The sequence below is a fragment of the Streptopelia decaocto genome (genome assembly GCF_964273445.1).
Source record: "Streptopelia decaocto genome assembly, chromosome: 1".
NCBI classification, from domain to species: Eukaryota; Metazoa; Chordata; class Aves; order Columbiformes; family Columbidae; genus Streptopelia; species Streptopelia decaocto.
Window position 1 is genome coordinate 180,414,184 of NC_138663.1, and position 22,157 is coordinate 180,436,340.

Genomic DNA, 22,157 nt, shown 5'->3' on the forward strand with positions numbered 1-22,157 from the left:
ACTATGTGCAAACCCAGAGCTGTTATGCAAGGCTTACTTTCCACAGAACTGTAAACTTCAGTGAACTGTATGTCATCTCTGTCTCTTGTTGTTGATGTGCTCATTGATTTATCTATCCATCCATCCGCCCACAAGTAACTCACAGCTAGAAACTTCTCAAATGCTGTACAAGGGTTTCATGTCCCTATTTCCATTCTCCCAGGAGTAATTATTCTGGCAATTCATTAAACTCCTTGTCAGTCCCTATAAAATAAAGAACCTAATTGTGCAGAACAGATAGTTGTTGGCTGGGGGCACTCTGCCTACCGGTTATGAAGTTGGCCAAAAATTACCAGCAACTTACTTTTGGCGTAAAGTTTGCAACATAAACTAGGGATTTTGATTTCACTGGAACAAAAGTTACTGCATTTTCAAAATGTGCCTTCATTTGTATGTATTGCTAATCACCCACATAACCAAAGAGGAGAGTTACTGCAGCAAACCATATGGGGCTATAAACAGGAAAGAAAAGGGTCTTCTAGTTACAGAACTGATGGGAGTAGGTATAGTTCAAGGCCCTTTGTTGCTCCTACAGCAGATTCTATAGGGGTGCAAGGAGCAGAGGGGATTCTCAAAGATATCCAAATCCCACTTTAAATCCTTTAGAAGTGCTTTACCAGTGCAGAAACATTTAACATCCCAGGAAGTCCTGCCTGTTCCAGTGAGCTTTGAAGACCTAACCTTGAGGGTTCCTTGGCCTAAATCCTTAGATACATATAACTCCCACTCAAATGGGACTAAAAGGGAGTTAGTGAAGTGATGAAGCAAACCTCTGGTGTCTGTTCCTCATCTTCACTGTCTAACTCAAAAAGGTATGGGGTCATAAAATAGAAACACTACCAGCTGCAAATCATTGTAGGATCAGCACTGGAGGCCAAATCTAAGACAGGCAGATCTAAGGATGCATCACTCAAGGAGTGGACAATAAAATGTTTTTTATCTCTGAAGATATTATATGCTCATACCCTTGCATAAATTAGTGTCTTAAAGGGGGTGTAATTATTTTAATGATGTCCGTAAACTGGATCTGGGCAGGTGCAAGTGGCAAGTTGCACTTCTGCAAGTGCTTCAGACCTTTCAAAGTAATATATTTTTGGAATTCATGATTATCCTGAGAACATTAACTCAGTTGGCATCCTGGTAGATCAGACCTGAGTAGAGTAACATCTAATTAATGTGGAGGTCAAAGAAAGCAGTCAGCAATTTCTGCTTGAAGCAAGTAGCCCATGGAAAGATGCAGCCTTTTTTTTTTTTTCTTGATGGTGGCTAAAGATGAATTTGGTCCTTAGCCAGGCTTAATCTGTCTGTGTGAGGAAATTTCCCTCACGACCAGCTTGTATTATGCAGCATTGACTAAGTGTGAGCTGCTCCTCTTCTTTCTTGTACATGGTGTGATTTCCATTTGTACCTCTCCTGGGCAGAGGTACAAGAGTATCCAAGCAGCAAAACAGCTTTTCTTCACTCATTTGGTCTAAGTGGAAATGACTATGAAATAAAAAATCAGAAGAGTTAGGTCATACATCATATTTTGTTCCCAGTCCTAAGGCTCTGAAGAACAAATAAAAATAATGTTTTCTGAAACCATGACTCTTATCTCACATGCCCAAGTTGAATTTCTCTGTTCCCTTCCTTCCTCCCCTACAGCCTTTTGGGCTCAACTGCCTGTAAAGTTTCTTATCTCTGTTCCTAAAATGGACTGTATCTGCTTCCCGCCTCCTCTTTCTCACAAGCACTCCCACAGCTGTCCCTCTCTGTGGCAGGAAGCCCCAGAGGGGTCTGGTCTCATGATGATTGTCAGAAGAATCAAGTTGTTTAATTTCTGGTCTGTACTGCTGACTCTGCTTTGATGACCTCTTGAGGTTCCTTCCAACCTGAATGGTTCTCTGAGATTACGATTCATGTGCCCTGAGCCACTGACCACTCTGTCTGCAGAGAAGCAGTCACTTCACAGCTTACCTGCAATCACAATCCAGCATTAACTGAAAATGTGCACGCAGATCGTTTCACAAACGAAGTATGGGTAGAGGCACAGCTGCCTAAAATCTGCCTTTTGAAAAGGCAATAGTGTCAGCCCTGGGAGAAACGTTGCGTGGCACCTTGTTCTTGTCAGTTCTTTCAACACGGGGAGAGCTGACTCCATTGCAGTTCTGGGAGGGCTGCAAGATGGGAAGACATGCAAGGCTTCTATGAAAACAGCTACATATGGACTTCATCGCAATACAAAAACTGGGGAGTTATACTGAGTGCTGTAGCATGCACATTAGAAAATAAAAGTGTCTGAGGGAAACGGTTCACTTGTAAACACTCATAACACCCCTGCGCCATCAGGAACACATGCAAAGAAACCACTGACGCAGTGGTAAGGAAAACAAGGAAAACAAATAGGCTCAGGGCTTGTTTTCATGCAGTTCAGAAGCAGACTTCCTGTGTGATAAAGGAAACTACTGTGGAGTTTATAGTTTGATCCTGACCTCCTCATATACCTCCAGGTTCCCAGCGACTTGAGCAGTGATTTGCAGAAGGGACCAGTCCCTCCGTCATGGCCCAGGTGCCTGCATCTGCACTGTTAATTAACACATTCAGCACCGAGACATTTTTCAATTGCCTCTTCTGCTGATGGTGTTAATATTAAGTTAGAAGTGGGAAGGCACAAAATTAGCTAAGTGGTTCCCTTCATTTAAGGATGTTCTGTGATTCCCACTCCTGTGAGAAAACATGGCATTCTATAGAAGAGTATTAAATAAGGTTACATCAAGTCATTTGCTAGAATCTTTTTAAACTCCTGTTAATACTTAGAACTCAGAAGCCAAATTAAATTCATCTCGTTTCACCCATTGCTAATTTTATTTGTGCTGCAATACTTTCAAATAATATTTAACCAGCATGCAGTCAATAGATGTGCAGATGGCAAGTGGGTAGAAAGAGAATTTATGACCCAGAGCAAGCTATAAGCCAGCTTTACCAGTTGTAAATGATGCCCTATGTGTTTCAGACTTTTGACACTTCAAACTCTAGTTAACATATATGATGGTTTAGCCCACAAACGAATCCCACCCTGAAACAATGCATTTCATTGATTAAAGGCTTTCTTAAGGGAATATTTAATGTATTGTATAACAGTAAAATCCTTTTGCTTAGTAAATAATTCCAGATTTTCAAAACTACACCAAACCAAGGTTGTACTGGCAATCCCACATCTGCTTTATAGGAACCATATTCCTCCTCTTTAAACTAGATTTTTAAAAAGCAATAATAAAATACTAGAAAGGACAACAGTACATAGAATAAATATATACAATTATTATTTTGAAAAATAAAAAGACTGTATAGGTAGCTGGACATATTTTCGGGTATCTGGACGCATGCCATTATTTCATGGAAACCAGGATATGCAACACTGGAAGGGATCTCAAGATGTTTTCTGGGCTGGGTGTTCCCAGGCTGTGGGACATTTATCACTGATGATATATAAAGCCATTTCTAGGATGTTCATAAGAACTTATTCTTGAGATAAACATATCCATGTAGGCAGTTGCAACAAAACCACTAGCCAATGCCAAAAAAATGGGCAACATTAAAGATACCAGGAGCTTGCGAAAGTGATGGGAAACTAGAGAGCATGACACTGGGAACTTGATTTGAATTGGGTGGGTATATGTGATAAGAGGATGATAAAAAGCCAGAGGTTACTCCCTTGTTCATGACACTGTTGTGATACCAGCAAGCTCACCCAAAAATCTCTTAGGAGGCTAGTGCCTCACCAGTTCTTAGAAAACTCAGTGAGGGTGATTGCTGTACTACTTTAGTGTTTTTCCAACTTATGTTCCTGCTGAGGCCCAGTTTCTTAAAGCTTGATGTAGAAGTGTGGTGCAGGGGGTTCGGACAAGTTTCTCTGCAAGATCCTGCTTGTATTGCATCAATTTTCCTGGCTTCACTCATGCATCTGTGAGCAACAGAGTGCAGCAGGTTCAGTCTCTGTGCAATGACAGAAATGGAGGTTTCCTGTCCAGCCCACACCATAGCTCTCCCCTGCTCTCCCTCTTTTTTGCCCCAGGCTCCTGTGGGCTCTGCTTCAGTCTTGTCACTGGATTCAATGTCTATACGTCTCAAGGATGGAAAACCAGCTGAGGTCAGTTTGCCAGAGATGCTTCAATTTACATCTGAGCATAGTGATATTTAAATAGAATCATAGAATCATTTTGCTTGGAAAAGATCTTCAAGATCATCAAATCCAACCATTAACCTAACTCTGGCACTAAACCATGTCCCTAAGAACCTCATCTACGCATCATCAACACCTCCAGGGATGGTGACTCAACCACTTCCCTGGGCAGTCTTTTCCAATGCCTGACAACCCTTTCCCTGAAGAAATGTTTCCTAATATCCCATCTAGACCTCCCCTGGTGCAACCTGAGGCCATTTCCTCTTGTCCTATCACTTGATATTTGGGAGAAGAGACCAACAACCCTCCATGCTACAATCTCTATTCAGGTAGTTGTAGACAGCAATAAGGTCTCACCTCAGCCTCCTTTTCTCCAGGCTAAACAGCCCCAGATCTCTCAGCTGCTCCTCATCAGACTTGTGCTCCAGAACCCTCACCAGCTTTGTTGTCCTCCTCTGAACTCTGTTATGTGAAGCAGCAGCTCTTTGCAGTGGCTGTGCTTGTAGAGGAGGTACCAGGCAGTGAGAAGCTCAGTGAAGTCTTTGCCACCGGTCTGCAACAACAGCAACAACCCTCGGCCTCAGTGGGTGCTTCGTGGAACTCGAGACATGTTACCTTTGCTCCCAGAAAGCTGTGAGATATGATGCATGTCCATGTGGAGGGACAGGACCCACCACCATAAAGACAGACATAGCAAGAGACCAACTTGGCCATACAAATCAGATGCAAATGTTTTCTATCCACTGTCTCTTCTTCATTCTACTCTTCTTGCATTTACAAACTTCTGATGTCCTTTTCTGTTATTTTAGTCACTATCTATGTCTATATTTTGTTCAAGTGCCCCATAGTGACTTTTCCTTTCTTTAAAGAAAACTGCATTGATATCCAGGTCTACCTGAGGTTTTTTTTCTGAATTTATTTTCTTTCAGTGGCTTTTAATTATAAGCCTCAGTCTCACTTCCTCCTTTGTATTCTCATTTCATTCTCCAACTCTGATGTTGTCAGTCATTTATAATTTTTTGCCATCAACATTTTGTGCTGCGTCTATGCATACTCAACTGGAGTCTGCTGGCAGTACAGCTACGTTAACTACCTTTTGCAGACCGTGTCATATTAGTTTATGAGCCATAAGCTGAAAGCTGCTGCAACACCCTCTTCCCTCTGTTTTATTAACAGCAAAATTTCACTCATTTGCACCTCAGATTGTGTGTGTTACAAAACACCATGGTAGCAGAACTTGCCAGAAAATGGCTGGGGAACCCAGGAATTATATGGAACAGTATTATTTAAAAAAAAAAAAAAAAAAAAAAAAAGTTATTTCCAATCAGTTTTGGTGCTGTGAAGGCTTTACTCAATTTACAGTGTGCACCCACTGTTTCACTCAGACCTACACATGCTGAAAAAGCCCCATTCACAGAAATTCAGGGATGGGAATGCAGGGATTGCTGGGTGCTCCTTGGACCCGAAAGAACTCAATGGCAGCTCTCAGAATGAGTCAGGTTTGCTGGAAATGACGGCCAGGCTCTTGCCTTGTCCTACCTATGACACAGCAATCCAGGAGGCAGAAAATCCAACGTCACTCATAAACCCGTATTCACTGTGCCCATCCTCAAGTGGCTGGGGGAGATGAGATTACTCAGCTCAGCAGCTGCCTGTTTTTTCCTGCCAAGTGGAAACAGGCCCTATGTCTTTCTTGCAGGCAGGCTATGTCCCTTTAAATCAAAGCATTTGCAATTCAGTAAAAGCGAAGTAGAAGTACAATGAAAGCCAGGAGTTCCTTTCAATATGGAAATGTTTCCCCAAGTGACTCAAATTAAATTTCATAAGAAGAAATCCATAGTTCCATGAGATTTATAGATGCATTATAAAAAAGAAGTATAGTGCAGGTTACTTGATTTACTGTCGATTCTTTGGGCAACACTCAGCAGAGCAAAGGAGGAATGTGATTTGGAAATACACTGGAGGGGATTCAGCAGTACACTGGCAGCATCAAGTTTCATCCAATTTGAGGGGATTTTCACTCTCCTTGGATACTGTAACTGGCTGGGCTTACTATCAAATTACGTTTTGCTGAATCTCCTGTAAATCTGAGAACTAGTGAAAATAAATGCAAATATAGTGACTTTTGCCTCATTTGTGCTCCCATTAAGCTTTCAGTTATTCTGACATAATTTGTTTCTTTTTCACTGTCTCTATTTTTATGGGTTGTGTACAGAAACCAAAGCTTCCGTACTGCAGAAGAACACACACAGGAACAGTCCACAGGGGAGTAATCAGGACAGTGACATTATTTGGATTTCAAATCAAACCTTTTGTCTGTGACCAGTTGCTGGATCTGTGCATGCATGGAGGTGAATCTGGCCCTACATGTTAGGACTAAAGCAAGGCTATGGGAGTTTTGAGTATATTGAGGGTCTTGGTCAATGCCTTGTGTTTGAAACAAAGACACCCCCATCTTGGAGCTACAGGAGGTTCACATGTCCTGTGTGCTGGGCACAGCATCAACACAGGCACCAGCAGGTTACACAGTATGCTTTTCTGTCCCATGTGGTGTAAACTGGGAGCCTAGTTGACTCTTCCTGCCCACTGTGGTGGTTGCATTCAGGAAATAAAAAAAAAAAAAAAAAAATTCCTTCATGGAAGGTACCAGAAGGAAATCTATGTGTGAAGAATGAGAATTGTGGATGCAAGGTCCTTAAGAACTGGTACTATCCCAAGTTATGTCTATAAAAGTGGTGCAGATACTAGAGTATTTGCCATTTCTATAATACAGAATGGGTGGGCTCATGCTTCTTGTGAGCTTACTGTCACACTGATATGCATGTGAACATCCACCACCCTGTACCACAATTGTGTTTGCTAGCTTGAGTAGAGTGAGCAAGTGACCATCTTTGTTTGTCTGACCAGATATGTAATCCAGCATCCTTTAATTTTTACAAATGCCAGAGACTTCTCCAAGCCTTGTAAGCCAAGCCAAGCTCACTAAAGGCAGTCTGAATGCACCCTGGCCACAAGGATCACGCTGTAACCAAGGCAGTATATAGCACTTCCCCTCTTTTCCCTCCTCCTCCACTCTGCAGGTTTTATAATGGTGCTGTTTTGCATAGGCACTTGGACCATCTCTGCTCCACACCCACAGCCAGACCTGTGGGCAGCTGACAAACTTGTGGGAAAGACATTGTCAGTGAAAAAGCTGTGGTTCCAGTCTCACTGTTTCTTGGATCTTTCTATTATTCGTTCTTTCTCTTCCATCTCTCAGATGGGAAATTATTGCTTCGGAGGCAACGGCAGCCACAGGAGTGCCAGCTTCCATTTTGCCTCTATAGAGGCAAATGAACCTCAGATTTACCTGGGCTCCTTGCTGGGAGAGTAAATACAGGTCTGTCTGTCATCCATTTTCATTTAAAAAATGTCCTGCCATATCGTCTGCAAACAGAGAATGTGTGATAAAGTGCACTTTAGAGTTTCTAAACAAATAGTTAGCTGCGGCAGACCGGAGCACAGGAAGGCAAAGTACCAGGAAGGCTCTAAAAGACGGCGAGACCATGAAACCAGCAGCCTGCCTTTGCTATTATAGAAAGGTTGGTTCCCTCAGAGCCGATAGAGTCTTACTCTAGTAATCACATATTGCCGTGCTTACTTAAGATAGCATGCAAAAAACGTGCAAAAGCAAACCATGAAGCCTGCTGCAGAGATATTGGTAAGCAGACACTTGAAAAGGCTGGGTGGTTGTTAATGTTTAACAAGCGAGTCCTCATCTGACTCAGTGGTGTTGAGGTCTATTTATCTAATCTCTAAATTCACCAAGGGAAAAAGAAAACTCTCTATTAGCCTACGATAAATAAGTAAAGAGGAGGACATGGAAGAATCTTCCTGAATTTATTCTGTTTAACAGTAAAGGAGTCAGTTCTGCACAGCCTTCCTTTTATGAGATGAAGCAACATTTTAGAGTGTTTTAAATAAATCTTCTTACCTTGGATATGATGGTGAAAGAGGTAGAATTTGTCTATCCTGGGGTTTGCCACTGAGTTTGAGAACTGTCTTCAAATTACTATTTCTGCCAGATTCGTCTGTGGTGGAACCCAGCAACAAGTAAAGAGGCAACTTCTTGAGCCAGAGCTAGTTTGATTTTAGACAGGGACTCATAGTTCAAATCTAAGGCCAAACCATGTGCTAATGGAATATTGCTGTGGGAAATTTGTAGCTTTTCTAGCTACTGTTTAATAATTGGACTTCTGTCCTATTCTGTGGAAAATATAGGCTTATCACTTCTACTCAAAATAATTTTTGTGTAATTCTACTGGTTTGTTCTCCCAATTTAGGTGGCAAGGCAAAGGTACTCCCCACATGGGATCACACTAAAACCCTGGCTGACCGAAGAGTTTCTTCCAATCTGAGTTAGACGAGTCTCAACCAAGTCACAGGAGCAGAATCCAAAGTGTCGTATTCAGAGCTCAGATTTAAAGGTTTATTTGAAGTCTCACTTCCAGGGACCAGCTCAGACTGAATATCACAGCTGTTCATAGCCACATTTCATAAAAACCGTGTCGAAAGTGGGAGCACGAATGGTCTTGCTCGGAAGCAGTCTGTGCTGTGGGACACGATCCCCTGAGAAGCAAGATGTAGAAACTTCACCCTCATCAGAGGGAGAATCCTCCTTTCCTGATATCTGCTTTAATGGGGGTTTATAAAAGCCATTGCACTTAAGGAAGCTAGTAGTGCTATTTTTAGGCTACGGCACTAAGAATTCTGCTAGGTTTGTTTAATAAAGAACAGTCATTTCCTTTAGAAGTCTGTGCGTGGTTTTACAATCTGACTGCCCATCCATACCTCAGCTAACATTGGGGTTTTTTTCCTAGTTCTGACTTTCATCTTTTCTGGTTACCATGGTGACAGCAATACAAACACCTCCTAAGGATGAGCTACTTCCCTTGGAAGAAGAACGTCTTACTGCATGCACCAGGACTGCAGAAATGTTTAAGGTAATTTTGACCACATGGTAAGCTAGTTTGGTGGGTCATAAAGCAGAAAACACCATCTGGGGCCAAGGTCATGTTAGCTCCATCAAGAGAACATTTTATTTCACTCTCTTCCATGCTGAAGATCACATTTTGTTTCTCACTCAGGCTAAATCAGGGATATAACTTATGAAGAGCATTTTTCAATCTAAATAGCTATTTATAGACTAAGCAAGTGAAATACTTACTGCCAAAAGAAGTTTCTCCTCTGATTCAAATCTAAATCACCTTGATTATATACTTTCAGAAAAGTGTTCCAGGGCTTTATCGTCCTGTTCATAGTGTTTTCCACATAGGAGGATGAACAACACATCTCAGCCCCTCCAGAGAGGACTGATTATAGCTGTTAGCACACACCGTAAATGCAGTTCCACATCCAATGAAACTGAGACTGTGAAAATAACTTGATCAGAGACGAATGCCAGAGCTCAGAGAGGGCCCCTGCATGGGCCGCACGGTACCCAGTCCTGTGCTTAGGCTGCTTGAACACAACACTCTTTGTAGGCAATTATGTTATACAAAATGCTGGTTTCCAAAGCAGCTCTAATATGATCAACAAAGAACTTGCAATGTCTCTGGCTGTGAATAGCAGGCCAGTGTTGGATACCAGATGGTGCAACAGCAACATTCCCACTTCTGTATTACTTTTCTGTGGGAGGGAATTGTTGGACTATAGTTGTACCTGGAAAAAATATATGCTTACTGTAAATAAATATTAAAGTTGTACTCAGGAGAAAAATCCTTGCAATATGATGAGAGGCAGCCTCATCCATTGTGATTTAGAATGAAATCCAGGATGCTGTAATTTCTTTTTTTCGGCGTGTAAAGAGTTACAGCAGTGTGACTTCAAATGCCCCAAGCTGCAGTCTCACCTCCTCCCACTCTGGGTCCCTGCCCTATATTCTGGCACCGCAACTGATGACGGAGGACTCTGCAGGAAGACAGAAAGAGCAATATTGTCAGCATTTGGAAAATGTAAGAATAAACTTTGTTCCCTTAGGGAATTACTTGACTGACACAATGGAAAAAAGCCTGGGGGCATGTCTTCCTGCACCCTCTGCCCTCACCACCAGTGCAAAGGCTTCTGGGCTTCCAAGGGAATTAAGTCTACATTTCATGTTGCAGAAGAGAGGCATGTCTGAAGACATCTTTCTTAGCCATGAATACGTCCCAAATTTACCTGATTACCTGATTTTGTTCAGTAAGAGGGAATTAACTTCATCCTGTGCCTAGTTTGGCAGCAAATATTCTTCATTTAACTTTGCAGTTCTGAGATGTATAATTTTATAATAAATTCTAAAAAAACCCTAACAAGTGAAATGTTTTATTAAACATTGTCTCCAAGACAGAAAGAACAACAACCAAACAAACAAAAAACACCCCCACCCCCCCAAACAACCTAACAAACAAAAACTGAAACAGTATGCTTGGATATATGTGTATGCAAACAATATATTACTAATATATTTACTGCTTGTATTACATTGAGGCAGATATATAGGGTAAAAATGAACATACTACTCAAAGGTTTAGAATATTTTGAAAGTAACTCTAAAGGTAGCTCCGAGAAGGTTTCAGGTTGGCATTGAAATACTTGTAAATCTCCTTATATATTTGTGAAAATGGTAGTTAGAACGTGTCTTTTTTTAAATTTCCTTGGCAAAAGTTTTAATAGCAGCAGCTGTCCAAACACGCTGCAAGACCTCTCTGCACAAATATACAACATCTACTGCATTTTTGGATTGGTATTTTATTTACAAGCAAATCCAGCTGCTCTTGCACTCCCATCACATATTGCACTTTACAGACAGTTGGGTTTTTTGTTTTAAAGAGCTTTTGTGGTTTCTGAGAGGGAAAATGGCAAGACTGAAGCAAAAAGAGAAAGACTGATGTGTCAGTACTCAACATAGCAGTTTTATAATTACCGTGAGTTCACTGATTTTTAAAAAACCACAAGAAAGATAATGCAGAGTGTGCATAACAGTTCAGGGTAGAGAAGTAACTCTGATTTTGTATGCAGGCAAATATCTGAGAGCTGTGTTACAGCAGTACATCTGGTGGCTGTCCCCAGCTTAACCACACCAAAGACCACCTTTCCATCAATCTCTGCACAGTGCTTCTCATCAGCTCTCAAGGACCCAATCCCAGAAAGCAGCAACCAATGTCCCAGGGCATCGCACTGGCATGGCACTGAGACAGCCCTGCATGGTGTCATAGAATCATAGAATAGTTTGTGTTGGAAGGGACCTCCAAAGGTCATCTGGTCCAAACCTCCTGCTATTAGCAGGGACATTTTCAACTAGATCAGGTTGCTCAGAGCTGCGTCCAGCCTGGCCTTGAATGTCTCCAGGAATGGGGCATCTACCACCTCTCTGGGCAACTTGTTAGTGTATTTTACCATCCTGCACAGGCACCCCCGCTGCATGCACATCTCTGGTAGAGGCCACCTTTCTCTTTCTCTGGCCAATTCTGTCACATGTAACCACTAATTTGGAGGAGATGAGAGAGGACAAGCCATCGGCACACTTTCTTTGATGGGCTCCTGACTGGCTTTAACAATGGGAAACACGAGGCAGGTTGGAGGTAACTAACTCAGATGATATCTAGACCTATTCAGGAGTTATTTTACCTTTGTGAGCCTTCCAGGACAGACAGAATCTTTATTTAATCAGTGCTTGGGAAAGGCTTTGTGATCTGCCTGATTGTATCTGAGTGTTGAAATAGTTGTTAATCAGACTGTGTCCTTCACAATACTCCTGGGACATATTGAAGCAAGTCAGACCACCACCAGTTCAGAAGTACTGTGTACTCACACTGGCTAGAAAGGGCTCCAGGCTGTTTTGAGAAACTGGCTCTGGGAATCAGCTAGTTTTGGCACATAAAGCTGATTAAAATAATGCCCTCTGATATTCATATTTCTGTCTCTTGAAAACTGGCTTTGGCAAATTTTTTAAGACCTTAACATTTCATCTCAGTAAGATATACAAAGGTGGTGGGAACATTTTGCACCTGCTGGAGTAAGCCATGACTAACACCAGCCGCACTGCAAATATGCACCATGTAAAAATCCCTTCTATCATTCTGCTGCTGTTATTGGCTCCTTTATTTCTTACAACCTCTTTATTATCCAGTCATGTCACATATCTGCTTTACTATCCAGTCATATCATGCAACCTCTGTGCTGCTCTAGCCTAGGCCTTCAATAATTGCTGTACTCAGGAATCTTCCAGAACTGAGAGGACCTAGAGCCAGGTGGCTACCCTGGGAGCTTTATGGTTCTAATGGATGGAAATGGACAGAGTAGGTGACTGTGTCCTTTCACAAATAAGGGCCCTTAAGTTTCCATGGTGTGACCCTTTGGCAGCACTGCTCCAGTGGTCCCTCGCTCACAGAGCAGCCCTTGTGCATCCCACATGGAAATTCTCTGTCTCTCACAGCCTTTTGTACAATGGTCTGGTGAATTACCCCAGATCTCTTTTTAGGAGGGCTGGCTAATGTACAGTTACTCTTGTGCACACAAATGGAGGGCCCACACTCGGGCATCTCCCAGGGGATCCGTGGAGTGAGATGAGGCTGGAAAGAGACTCCGGTTTTTGGGCAAATGTAATAAGAAAATAATCAGCCTATTCCCCCATTTTCTGAGGGGCTCCACTGAGTCAGCAAGACCACATCCAACTATTCTGATAACCACTAAGAATATAACTGCTTTAGGAATAACAGAAAAAATGAACTTAAATAGGGAAAAAGGGAAGCAGAAATGTTCCCAGAAAAAAAAAAAAAACAAAACATGGAGAGAACAAAGCAGTGAACTCTGGAAAGAGAAGATGAATCAAGTGAGCCACAGCCATACAAATATCAACATTAGTCAGTCTGTTGCTGAGAAACTAAGAATACGTCTGGTCTAACTCCCACTAGACATGAGTGGTGGGTTTCACAGCAGGAATGAAAGCTCAGTAAGGAGCAGCATTAAGTTTAAGAGTAAATTTTCAGATGGAATTAATATTATGACATTGAATCATCTCACAAAATGTCATTTTGACCCCAGCCCACCTCATTGCCCACACCATCATCCAAGGTTTCTCTGATATGAAACTAAGAGCTGTCCGAAGACCATCAAGTAGTCAGCTTCGTAGCATTTGAGCACAGACTAAATGTAAGCCTTCACATATTTTTCTTATCCATGGAAATGAGATTCCACACTTTCAAGGAAATAAAAAGATTTACAGATTAGACATCCATGTATGTTCCCACTCAGGTAGCCCTGTGTTCTCTCTCAGTCATGTCTTGGCTTGACACCTTGGAGAACAGCATCAAGGTAACCATGGTGACAAGTGCCTTAAAATGGTTACAGTCATGATCATTTAAAACAAACAGCTGCGTAAGGCTGGCCTAATCCTCATGAAATCCTCCGAAGTCTGGCAACCTAAAAATAGAAGAACAAAAAAAGAATAAACAACAACAACAAAAAAGCCATCCACCTACTCAAAATTAGTTCTGCCTCGAAGAGAGGAGAATTTGTGCTTTACAGCTAATTCTAAATTCTGCTTCTCCAGGAGACAGGGTCTTCATGTCACAAGTTCGTTGTTTTATTTTTAGACCCAGACACTAAAAGGTGGGGCCCGAATATAAACCTTATTGTACTTTGGCTGCAAACAGGAAGTAAATGATACCTTACAGAGGTCAAGTTCAATTCAAGTTCTCTAGAAGGCTGGGATTTGTTCATTTGTTTGTTTTGTTTTTCCCAGACATTATAGTTTTCTCATTACCTTCCTTCGTGGGAAGTTTTTAATAACTTTTCATGTGGCTATTACGGTAGTCACAGTGTGGAGGGATTTAAAGGCTTTAAGTGACTTCTTGGAAGAGCATCAGAGTTGGGTTAAATAACCACTCTGCTGTTTTGACCTGGGTCTTCTGCTACTGCAAGCCTGAAGTCATCCTTTGTGAGTCAAGATGTCAATACCTGCAGCTGCGCTTTGCTTTTGAGAAAGGTGCTTGCACGCCTGTCAGCACTTGCTGTTATGAATAAAACAGAGTTTTATGGTACAAAGGCAAAAAGGAGATATTATGAAAGGTCTGGATCAGGAGTTTGTGTGCAGGACCAGCTCCTCTCAACCACATTCTGGCAGTACGTGCCTGTGGCTATCTAAGGAGCTGTGTTTGTGAGGGGATAGTGTGTTTTCTTGTGCTTCTAGGATCCCTACTGGAATCCATTCGCTTTCCACTTCCCTGCTCCATTTATCTATTTCTAATGTCTAAGCGTACAAGAGGACCTTCAACTTCCCATATGTGAAAAACAGCCATCACAGTGAGGTGTTGATATGTTTGGAACGCTACCTGCTACTAGAATGGAAATGATTAACAGTGATATATCATTTTCCACACCTACATGGATAATAGCTCTCTCCTGGGATGTCTGACAATCTAATTGTGGCAGAATGCAGAGAGGCCTGAAGCACATTTCATTAGCAGTTATTGACTGGGGCACTCTGTCTCATCCTTCAGGGAAAAAAAAAATATACAAAACCCACCTGACAGGAAAAAGGAAAAGCGTGTGCAGTACTTTTTAAAAATCAGCACAGATATAATTAAGGATAACAATGTAACAGCAAGCTGGTGCAACCCATCGGCATTCTCTTGTTCCACAGCGCACGACAACATATTTTCCCCAAGAGACATTTTTGGGGATGAAAAGTTCACCTGCAGGCTGGTAATTCACTTTGAGACAGGACTGTGATCACTTAATGGACTCTTCTCGTGCTGGCTGCTATGGTAACTGCTGCATCACTCTCTCCATAGACTTGTTTTCGGAGAAGAGTGTGAGAGCAAATCTCAGATGGGTATTTACTGGAACTGAAATCCCAGGGCGGATTTGCAAGTCTACACGTGGTCTTGGCCCACTGTGCTCTCCTTTTATGGACATGTTTGCTCATTTGGCTTAGCTTTAAACTTCAGCATTGTGTGTTCAAAAACACTTCCTAGAAATTGAAGCCTTCTGGGTTTGGTCTGGGTTGGAAGCACATTAAGGAAATATATTTAAAAAAAAAAAAAAAAAAAAAAAGGCACAGAGAAAATCCTGAAAGGTGAGACAAACAGAGCAAAGATTGGGTTAAAACACTGAGCCCATCTTGCCTGGTCATCAAGCTCAAAGGCTGCAGAGGCAAAGCCCTCTCCAAACACAAGGGAAGAAATGTCCTCAGGAGCTGGGAAAAAGAGATACCAGGTCTTAACCAAATGTAACCAAAGCAGGAGTGAATAGGTAAACAGTCTGGAGCAATGATGCAGAGACCTGGGAGTGGAGATTTCTCATCCATCTCTTTGGTGCAATCTTTACCATGAAAGGTGACATTGCCATCCCCTGACTGATCTGTCTGCAGAGAGGGGCAAGGCTGCCTGTCAGGTCATGGGGCAGGATGGAGGTTCACAGCAAGCAGGAAGAAGGAAAGTGCAGGGGGAAAGAAAGGGAAAAAGGCGATGGGGGAAGGGACAAGAAAAAGAGAAGAGGTAGAAAATTTGAAGCGTGATTTGCTAGAAGGTGGCAAACACATTCCTGCAAAAGGATGGGTGAGTCTGGGCTGAGGTCAGACTGTGGGAGACACGCAGGACAGAGGTGACAGCAGAGGATGCAGGTCCATGTCTGGGCAGGAAGCAGACCTGAGAGCTGGAAGGGGCCTCAAGAAAACAAGAAGACTCTTCCTCTGCCCACAGAAGGACCCTCCCTGTCAGGGTCATTTCTCACAGATGCATGCCTGACCCGTTCTAGAAGATCTTCAGCAGCAGACACTCCAGGACCCTCCCACACCTTCTAGTGGTTCACCCTCCTCTTGATTAACATGCTTTTCTCAGAGCTGGTGTTGAACCTCTCTATTCTTTCCCAGATGGATGATGAGAACAAATTGATCATGTTATTTTCAGCAGTGTTTGAAGACAATTTAGTCTATTTCCTGGCATTCTCCTCTAGGATTTCTTAAAATATAATACTGAAGTATTCCAGCTGGTGTCTTACCAATGAGCTTCAGAGGATTATTTCATGCAAACTATATTCATCTCAGGTGATTTCGGTATCATGCCACCCTTTTTTGTAACTACATAATGTTCCTGATCCACGATCAGCTTGCGATCCACCATTATATTCATATAGTCCTATCCAAAATTGTTACCAACCAATTTTCTGCCACTATATGATCATATAGTTGATTATGCCAACCTGAATACAGTACCTTTTGTACTGCTGAATACCATTTGGATTTTCTTTTCAGACCGTTTCTTCAATTTATTAAGGTAATTTTGAATGTTAACTCTTTCCTTTAAAAATATTTGCCATCACTATGATCTCCAAATTTAATGTGTGGCCTTTCTAGTCTCTCATTCATTTTGTTAATGAAAGTACTGATCAGACATGATTCAAAACAGACGCTTACAAAACCCTATTGAATCCTTCCATTTTAACATGGATCTATGGATAACACCTTCCTGGAGAAATGCAGAAGAAGAGATAGGAGAATGAAGAAGAAGGTGGGAGAAGGTCAATTAGGATGAAAAATCAGGGTGGGGTGAAGATGGTAGAGTTAAATATGTAGGGAAATGGACCATAGTGGAATGCTACTCCTTAAAGTCATAGGTGAGATACAGAAGTGAGTGAAAGAACTAAACCAAACAGGCTGAAAATCCAGGGGGCCATACATGAACTGATGGATTCACAAAGTATTTGATAAAATCAGGGAATCAGATAATTTTTTTAAAAAAAATCAATACAACAATCAACAAACCAACAAAACAAAACAAAAATCAGAACTTACATATGGTGACTGTTGAATCAATAGAAAGGAAACACTTTAAGAATCAGCAGGCAGGTGGTGCTGGGCTAGTCCTACAATCAAATCAAAGTGACCTGGCAAGGGTAATAGAGCTGAAGCAGCAGTTCATGAAGGACTGGGTTGTGTTGTTCTCTCGTGCTTGCATCTGCAAACCATTCCAGTTAACATTCACGGGACAAGCCCAAGGAGAAGGCAACATGGTATGAGTAAGTATCCAGTAGAGCAGAGAGCAGGAGACTGAATGACTGAAAGTCATCTGATATTAGCTGTCAGGAGAAAATGACTGAGAAATGTTTTTCTCCCAGCTGTTGCCTCTCTGCAGCCTGCCATGTGTAAGAGCAGGGCTTTCAGAAGAGGACCAGTGTGCATAGTCCCAAGGAAGACACGCAATGAAGAGAAAAGGTGGTAAATCTCACATGCTGCCGTCCCCTGCTGCCCCTTTCCCAGCTGAGGCCGTCAGCTCCTGGGTCTGTTGTGGGTTTGACCATCAGGTCTTAGTTAAGCTGCAGTAGCCAGGACATCCTGACTGTCCTCATCACATGCCATGAGCTATTTAGGCTTTCCACCCTCTACCCTGTATGATGATTTCTGAGGTGGCAAGAGCAGCCCTGTGTGAGTGGCAGGGCTGGCGGACTGGCAGAGGTGAACCGCCACAATGAGGTTTTCCTGGGGGTGCGTCACCACATCTGTCACTGGGAGGGTGTAGTTACAGATCACCAGACAGGCATTAAGGTCATGGGTGGGGAAATGACCATCCCAGTGTTTCCAGTAACATGCACCTGCTCCTGATGGTCCCAAAATGTGTGATAACTCAGCCAGCACACAGCTCAGCTGCTTGGGCTTGGCCCCACATCATGGTCACTGATAGCAATTCACATGCTGAGCTCGTCTTGCTCATCACATACGTGGGTCTTGTTCTGACGCACATAACCCAAAACAGAAAGTCCTCTCTAGCAACATGGTTGTCTCCAGAGTCACATTTGTGCCTTTCTCAACTCAGCTCCTCAGATACTAGGCTCAGCCTCCTTGGAGACACAGAGCTCCTCTTTCTCAGCCTACAGGCGCTGCCAGCATCCCAGGAAGCTTGCAGCCGTACAGAGCAGATAAGCTGTGATAACATACTCTTCCCTTCTAATTTGCCAGTCAGCAGCTCTTCTTAGGTGCTACCAGCATTGTTCTTGCTGCCACGTCATCCGTTCATGAAAGCTGTCCTTGTGGGAAAGAGTAGGAGGCATGCCTGAGCCCTGGTCTGCAGCTGCAGAGAAATCTGTGGGTACAAGATCTTGTACACAGGGGTGAGGAACATGAAAATGACACTGAGCAGGCATCTTCTATGTTAGTGAAAGATATGAACCTGGCACTGCAGTCCTGCAGGGAATCTGCTGCTTTGCGTCCTTCCAGATGAACATACAGAAATGGACCTCTTCGCTCTGGATTATGCTAGCAACTGCCCACTACCAAAAAGAAATCCCATACCTGTTGTTTCAGAGACCTTGGACTTTCTATCATCCACTGTCTTCCAAAATAAAGAGCATATACAGTTATGCAAACAAGAAGGCCTGGGCTTTTTCCGCCTATGTTTTACACTTTTATGCATGAGGTACATCTCAATGTACCAAAAAGAAAGAGGCAGATTAGCCTGAAGCATTCATTTTTCAGGGTACCTGGGTACTGTTTTCTGCAAGAGAAATATGAGCCTGAAGCCATCTGTTATTTCCTGTGAAATATCTCCCCTGTCTGACAGGGCTGACTGCTGCACTTCTTACTTCCTTTACAGATGCAGAGGAAAAAAAAGGCAGCTCAGGGCCACCCGAACTTTCAGCTCTGTTTACTGATCTCCACAGCTTCCTCACGAGATGCTGCCAGAAAGGCAGTTTAGCTGACGACAGGCAGTTCTCATTAATCCCTCCTAGCTAAACAAGGTGCAGAATGGAAAACTGCAAAGTAGAAAAGCCAGCAAATTGCATCAAAGCAGCATTTTAGAAAAACTAAGAAACACACTTTTTGCAGCACACCCTCTTTGATGAGCAGTTGTTTCTAATGAATTGCTTTTTACCAGTCCAAAGCCTGTATGTTTGTATGTTTGTAAGGCCTTTTGTAATGTCTCTGGAAGGGCATTTCCTTCCTCCCGTGTCTTGGCCGCTTTTTCATAAAGTCTCCAGTGCATTCAAAACATCATTAATTCGCTGACCAAGGGCCTTGATCCTTCTTCTTTCTGCCTTATTTAAATTGTTTGCATTTCAGAGGAGCTAATAAAAGGCCACAGTGACAATGCTGTAAGCAGGAGTGAAGCCATGACATTGCTACCGCACTTCTTATTGCCTCCTTCAGGCTGCTCTCATGTTTGAAAGCATGGAAAGGGTGATAGAAGGCCCTTTTTTCCTCTCCATTCCCCTTAGCCAACACCGCTATGTGGGAATCCTTCATCTTGGCCAGCTGGGTGGCTGGTTCATCTACCTGTTCACATAGTTTATGGGTGAGATAACACAGGAGGAAGCATGTTGTGGCTGCTATGTTGCACAGGCAGCCTGGAGAGCAGGCTGGGCTTCTGACCTGCAGGAGGCAGAGGAACAGGCAGACCCCTTGGCAGATGTGCCCAACATGGCCCTGGTCCACTGGCTCCCACAGAAAATGGGATTCTCCTCTCTGTGGAGGGGCGACAGCAAAGCGTGAATTGCACAAGCTCGGATTTGGCTCAGTTTCATGGGATCACAGGATAATAGCTGAGGTTGGCAGGAACCCCCGCTTGGAGCAGAGACAGCTACAGCAGGTATTAAATCAGGTTTAGAATATCTCCAAAGCTGGAGACACCACAATGTCTCTGGGCAACCTCTGTCATCGTTAAACCACCTTCATAGTAAAAATAATTTAGTACCCACAGAGTTTCTTCTGTTTTGGTTTGTGTCCATTGACTCTTGTCCTGTCACTAAGCACTGCTGAGGAGACCCTGGTCCGGCCTTCTTTTACTCCACCATCAGGTATTTATGCACATGGATAAGACTCGCCTCCCCTAAGCCTTCCCTCCTGTGGGCAGAGCAGTCCCAGCTCTCTCAGCCTCTCCTTGAACAAGAGATGCCCCAGTGCTTTCATCATCTTCATGGCCCTTCACGAGACATTGCTGAACAGGCTGCCAGCAACTGGTGCTTCAGAGCTCTCTGCATTCTGCCTTCTGATCAGCTTCACTTTTGCTGTAATGACTCTGCCAGGCTGGAGAAGCCCGGCTGAAAATTGCTCATATGTTGATGTCTATATGAAAGATCTCCCAGCCCATGCACGTGATGCTTCCCTGACAGCATGCCGGAGGTAGATCACTCAACTTGCTTTCTGTTTTCCTTTCTCTGCCAAACTCACAGACTCAGCAGCCACAAAAATATAACCTCTCCAGCATGAAGTCAGGTTTTTGGTAAAGACACAGAAATTAGTGTTCATTTCTTTATTCTTGTTCTGGCAAGTGACGTTACCCATTGCTCATATCCCCTTCTACCTGTCTCTGCTGGCAGTATAATGAACAGGGAGCTGGATCCCTACATGCTCAGAAACTCGTTCCTTTTTTGAGCTTAACCATTGCAATCACTGAGGATCTAAGTCAGGAAGTTCTTGTAAATGGATGGGAAACAGGTGGGTGATCTTTCTGTGTTTTATTTCAGTAGAGGTAGCCATGCTTCCTTCTCCTTTATCTTTCTTGCTTTTTCAAAGTTGTAGTTTCTGCAGAACATGTCCCCTACTCAGTGTTAACCTAATAAAAAAGATGTGGTGATATGATATTATGCAATATGTACAATATATTAGAAAGGTGAATAAACAGTTACATACATACATATATACACATTACGAAGACCAGCAACCAAAACACAGGTTCTTTTTCCCTTGAGATATTCCTATTAGGAACACCCAGAGAGGTTTCTTCCTGCCTTCTCTTAAATGAAATTACCAAAACAGGCTTCTGAATTTGTTGCCTTTACAGAACAGTGATCATGAACCAGAAGCAGTTGTGGGACCTTCCAGGCTTTCTGTAAGCCATATCTGCACTGGTTGCAACATCATCCCTAAAGGCAGGCATGCAGGGAAAGGGGTCGGATGAAGTTGCACGTTGCTGAATGTCCAGACAAAGCCAAGTCAGACAGATCTTCTGAAAGGATGCAACTTCATGGCATTCACGTTTCAAAGTTTTCAGTAAAAAAAGCTTGTTAGTTTGGTAAATACTGTAATAGCCCTGTAAAACTCTGACAGATTTCCCAAGCATAGCAGACAGAGGCAAACCAGAATAGTTATTACAAGTAGAAAGTAAATCCCTGACTAGTAAATCTTTCTGACAGGAAAGGAAATTATTATATAGACCTGGCCAAGGACGATCACATATTCCATCAGAATAATTTATGTGGGCAGAGACCCACAAACCTACAGCGTGAAGGGACAGATGAAGAGACCACCATGCCCGCTGGAAGGATGACAATCCACTGCTTTATAGCTCTATGCTGCATTGCCAACCTGTCTGAAGTTACAGCATTTCCATAATCCACGTAATAAACTGACGAGTTATTAAGTTTGAGTAAACCAAACAACAGTGGGTGTGACAGCCATGTGGTGAGTGCTTGACTCAGAGGTCTACCACAGAACTTAAGTTTCTCATATATTTCTGTCCTCCTGGGTGAGGACAACAAGCTAGGCTGGAACTTATTGGTCAAGGGCTCAGCGGGGCTGTGTCAGGATGACTGAACACTTGTCCTGGCTGTGGCACTGAGCCCTGACTAATCTCTCCATGTCTGAGGTTTCAGTCTTTCCAATTGCTTTGTTCTCAGGCATCGCTCACAGCAGGAGAAGAGTAATATTGTTTCTGGAACAATTTCCCTAGACTTCAATTGATCCAAGATTTGGCTAAATGTGTTGTAAGTGATACAGCAAAACATGAGGAAAAATGGGAAGTTGGTTAAATTTGCTACGAACAACTGCTGCCTGCAGCCTGCATGTGTTGACAGGGTACGGCACAGTTTCTGTCAGGACAGATTGGATGCGTCCTCTCATTCTGCAGATCCAGGTCAATGAGTCTTGTAGCATAAAATGACACACATGTTTAGTTGTTTTCAGGAGCTAGATCTTGGTTGTGACACTGGAAATGCTCAGATG